Below are 5,164 nucleotides of genomic sequence, written 5' to 3' on the forward strand. Positions count from 1 at the left end.
TGTGTGTGTGTGTGTTACTGTGTGTGTGTGTGTGTGTGTGTGCTCTGTAATGCAGATTCCAGCTGTGTATTGTCTGTTTGCAGCATCAGATTAACTGCAGAGATTAGTGAATGAAGGAAGGCAGCCTAATCTATCCTGAGTGTGTGTTACTGTGTGTGTGTGTGTGTGTGTTACTGTGTGTGTGTGTGTGTGTGTTACTGTGTGTGTGTTTGTGTGTGTGTGTGTGTGTGTGTTACTGTGTGTGTGTTACTGTGTGTGTTACTGTGTGTGTGTTACTGTGTGTGTGTTAGAGCAGCTTTAATGGGAATTAAATCACTGGGTGGCCTATTTATCATATTTATCAGCATCAGTTTCTGCAGAAGAAATAAAATCGGTTCTGCAGCGATCTGATCAGAACCTGCAGGGTTCTGGTTCTGTCTCTGAGGGTTGGTCCATTCTGCTGCAGAGTCCAGTCAATGTTCTGACCCAATTTGACCCGGTTCAGCTTCCTGCTGTTAACATGAAAGGTTCTGTCTCCTGCTGATGCAACACTGAGAAATCTGGAGCTTCCCACCGGACCAGTGTGGACCGGGCCGGGCCGGGCCGTGTCCCTCTGCTGCACACACCTCACCTGGTTCTGTTTGTGGTTATGTTGGCCCGTCAGTCCAGCTCAACTGGGTCGGTTCAGAGATGGTTTGTAGAACCGTCAGGACCGGGATCTTTGGATCCGCTGGTTCTGATGAACTTCCTGTCATAGACATAAAATATCATGTCTATGCTTCCTGCTGCTCCGACATCACACTGATGTTACAGAGAAACGAACCAGAACCCATCAGAACCAGAACCGACCTGCAGCAGCTGCAGCCTTATTAGACCAGCCTCTTGGTTGTCATGGTGATTGATGAGTCGGCGCTAACGAGCCGACAGGAAGTGATTCATGGCATGACCTCACAGGCGACCTCGAAGGCAGATGGAGACCGGACCGAATCAAACCGGACCGGGCTGAACCGGACCCCTTCATGACCTGCGGACAGTTGTCCAATCGGATCAGAGCTTCTGAAGTTCTGATGCAACCCAACAAATCGGCGGGTCGGAACCAGAGTGGACTCCAGCCTGGTCCGGGCTGCAGTCTGGTTCTGGTTCTGTTTTGTCTCAGGACCGGTCTGGAACAGGAAGTGATGCGTGTCTCTGTGTCCCTGCAGGAAGCGCCCCTGATGACGAAGGCTCCTCCTCCTCCTCAGGTCTCCTCGTCTCAGCAGGTGGGTGGTTACCGCGGCAACACGTGATGTCATAACAACGAACATTCTGGTTCCTCTGACCCGTTCTGCTGGTTCTGGACTCCGACTGGTTTTGTTCACCGGAACATCAGGTTGTCTCTAAAGCTGCTGCAACTGGATCAACCAGAACCGACCCAGACTGACCAGAACTGGAGCTGTTCACCTGGCTGCCAGGTTCCGACTGACCAGAACCTTTAAGCTCCGCTTCCTGGTTCTGGTCCAGTTTGTTTTCAGGTTTTTGGCCCCAGATGAGGGAATCCGACCAGAACCAGAACCAGCAGCTGGTTTCCAGATCTTCTCTCTGTCAGACCATGTGACCTGCAGCCTGGTTCTGATTGGCTGCTGGGCCATCAGCTGCAGCCGGTTCTGATCCAGACAGATGACTTTAATAAAGCTCAATTAACCGAGGGCTTGGTGTCCCTCCTGGGCCGCCGTAGTTCCTCAGCAGCAGCAGAGCGACCGACGGAGCTGCTTGATTGGACGTTCCCGTTTCCTCCCCAATTACTGAGCGTCACCTTTAACCCCCAACACACACCCTCCCCCACTGCAACACCGCACCTCAACGAGCCGTTCACGCTCCGCAGAGCCCCGACACACACACACAGAAACACACACACACATACACAGGAACACACACACAGAAACACGCACACACACACCCACGCACACATACACAGAAACACACGCACACATACACAGAAACACACACACACACACATACACACACACACACAGGAACACGCACACACACACAGAAACACGCACACACACACATACACACACACATACACACACATACACAGGAACACACATACACAGAAACACACACACACACACACACACACACACATACACAGAAACACGCACACACACACATACACACACACATACACACACATACACAGGAACACACACACAGAAACAGAAACACACACACACACACTCCACAGCCTCTTCACTCGTCCTTCAGTCTTTGTTTCCCCCAAACACCTGACACACACTCAGGCCACACCCACACATCCCATCACATCAGGTTAAAACTTAACGTAACCTTTATAATTATGAGATAATTTATTATAACTTCATGATATAATTTAATTTTATATAATAGAATCTTATTCTAATTTTATGCACAGAAATTCTCCCATTTAGAGAAAATAATGGATTTTATTTTCTTTTTTGCCGTTTCTGGTTCTGGTCCAGTTCTGGTCCAACTGGGTCCAGTTCTGCAAGGATCCGGACCCAGTTGCAGCTGGACTCCTCCTCTAGTCTGTAGGTGGCGCCAGCGGGCTGAAAGTGCTGATTTCAGAGGGGAATATTACCCATGATGCATCAGTAGATTGTTTCCAACGCATATCAAAGCATGGCGGTAGAAACTGTTGATGAAAACAGGAAACTGACAGAGTCACTGCGCTGAAGGGGAGAAACATTTATGGAATAAGTTCTGACGTAGTGAACAGCGCCATCCACTGGTGGCTCTGTGCCTTACCACAGGCACCAGACATGGAGAAGGACTCTGGTGGCCATGCTAGCTAGCCACCAGCTAGCCACCTCTACTTCCTGTTTATTCCATCTGATGAAGTTTTGCTCGCCTGGCTGATTCTCTCCAAACCTGCAGATGGAAACGTCGTAATTCGCTTTTTATCTTTTACGTTTTAAAAGTGGAAGCATAGTAGCCAGAGGACGCTAGCGCAGTTGTCACCATGACAACTTGGGCCCGGATTGGGCGTGGTCTCCATGGACGACGCTGATTGGCTGTTCCAGGAGCCAATCATGTGACTGGAGTCATGTGACAGCGCAGAAGGAGTTTCTCCAGAAACAAAGATGGCTGACAGAGACGCTACATTGAGTCCAGAGCTCATCGTGGAGTTGGGGTGGGGAGGCAGCTGAGTGTGTGTGTGTGTGTGTGTGTGTGTGTGTGTGTGTGTGTGTGTGTGTGTGTGTGTGGCCCTAACTCTCTGCAGACTGAATTTAAATGCGACGTTTCGGCCACTAATGCAGAAATCTGCAATCGCCTCATGGACGCCAGCTGCTGCGTCCTCAGCTGTCCTGCTGTCTCTGTGACTGAGACGCTCCAGGTCCAAACCCGGTTCTGGTTCTGATCCGGAACAGGATCAGGACTCTGGGTCAGGGGGACCCTGTGTGTGTGTGTGTGTGTGTGTGTGTGTGTGTGTGTGTGTGTGTGTGTGTGTGTGTGTGTGTGTGTGTGTGTGTGATAAATATTGCATGAGGCTCCTGATGCGATGTGGACAAACACTCCCAGCTGAGCTCACACACACACACACACACACACACACACACACGATTTACCGGCAGTGTGTGTGACAGATAAGATGACTAAACACACACTCTCTCTTCACGTCACATTAAACATTCGGCGGTTACCGTGACAACCTGAACTCTTACCTGCTGGGACCTGTCAGCTGTGAACCAATCAGATGGCAGAACCTTCTCAGCTGCCGCATCAGAACCGACTGGAACCAGACGGGGGAACGGAACCAGAACCAGGACAGGTGTTCAGGTGAGGGGGTGGAGCCTGAACAGAACCTCAGAACCCAGGTTCAGCCAGACAGACGGAACCAGCAGAACCATGAGCAGGTTCTGGGTTCCTGCATGAGTTGGACCTGGTTCTAATGGGTTTAGACTGGACCTACTGGATCAGAACTGGTTTTACTGGTTGGAGCAGCTGGACCCGTCCAAGGGTGTGGTCGCTAATCCCCCCCCTCTCCTTTTAAATATTAATGATTGTCCCCGCCCCCCGCCGCTAAGCCCCGCCCCCTCTGCCTCCCAGAACAATGACAGCTGCTCGCACGCCCTCTCCCTCTCTCTCCCGGTCTCAGTCTGTTGTTGGAATGAAAACTGGTCGGAGGTGAGTCTCTCTCTCTCTCTCTCTCTCTGTGTGTGAATGTCTCTCGCTCTGATTGGTCGGACTGACAGCCGCCTCGTTAACGAGCTTCTGAGGTAATTAGGGACTCTGTGGGCTTTTAATCTGAAAGGTTGTGGAGCACCCAGCCAGCCGGTCAGAGAGGAAGAACAACAGAACCAGGGAGGTTCCTGTTGGACCTCTCTGTGCTTCAGTTTGTGGCATGTGGACCCGCTTTTATTTTGAAAGCTCAGCTCTCAGTGTTCTGCTGGTTCTTTGGTTCTGCTGCAGAGACGAAGCGGAAGCAGCAACAGGAAGCTGTCATGCTGGTCTCCAGGAAGTGCTTCCTGGAGGAAACCGACACGCCGTCTAGGTGTGAAGTTGATGACTTCCTGTGGCAGCAAACAAACAGAACTTCAGAGACGCTCTGAGCCRAGGAGCTCATCAGAACCGAGCTGAACCGGATCAGAACCTGCTGCGGCTGGTCCGTTTCTCTGATGGTTGGAGGTTCGGTACATGATGATATTTCATTTTCCAGATTTTCATACGCTCCTTCTTGTTCAGCCTGGGACCTGATCCGGTCCAGAGCCGGGTTCTGGCAGCAGCAGAACTTCCTGGTTCTGTTCAGCTTCTTTTACAAACATCGGAACGGGTTTACTGAGCACAACGTCTTCGTTCCAGTTCAGGTTCCTGTTGGTTTGTGGTTGTCATGGTGATGGGTTAAACAAAGTAAAATCAGTGCAGCTGCATCTAACCAGGACTTGGACTAGGACCTGGACCGGTTCCTCCGCTCCTTCAGGGCTGACGGTACAGAGTTCTGGTCCACATGGTTCTGGTTCTGGATGGAGTCCAGAGTTCTCTGTGTTTTATGGTCTGATAATCTTCCTCCACCGGGTCGGTTCTGGTTCTTCTCCAGTAGGAGAACCTCGATGTGGTGGAACCAACAGAACCTCCAGAACGTTTCTACGCTCGTGATGCTGCTGCTGTGGACAGGGCTTATGGTTAAACGGCAGGTGTGGGCGGGGCTTATGGATAAACTGGGTGT

At 51.0% G+C, this 5,164-nt stretch overlaps 1 protein-coding gene across 1 annotated transcript in view; it reads left to right on the forward strand.

Annotated features, from left to right (window-relative positions):
- Positions 1 to 5,164, forward strand: part of plxnb3 (plexin B3) — a 46,299-nt gene that overhangs the window by 14,629 nt on the left and 26,506 nt on the right. The window contains exon 2 of the mRNA XM_017303208.1: positions 1,182 to 1,238. The gene's annotated coding sequence lies outside the window, so the exon portion shown is untranslated. The remainder of the gene's footprint in view (positions 1 to 1,181; positions 1,239 to 5,164) is intronic.

This window comes from Poecilia reticulata, unplaced genomic scaffold (assembly GCF_000633615.1).
Source record: "Poecilia reticulata strain Guanapo unplaced genomic scaffold, Guppy_female_1.0+MT scaffold_212, whole genome shotgun sequence".
Lineage (NCBI taxonomy): Eukaryota > Metazoa > Chordata > Actinopteri > Cyprinodontiformes > Poeciliidae > Poecilia > Poecilia reticulata.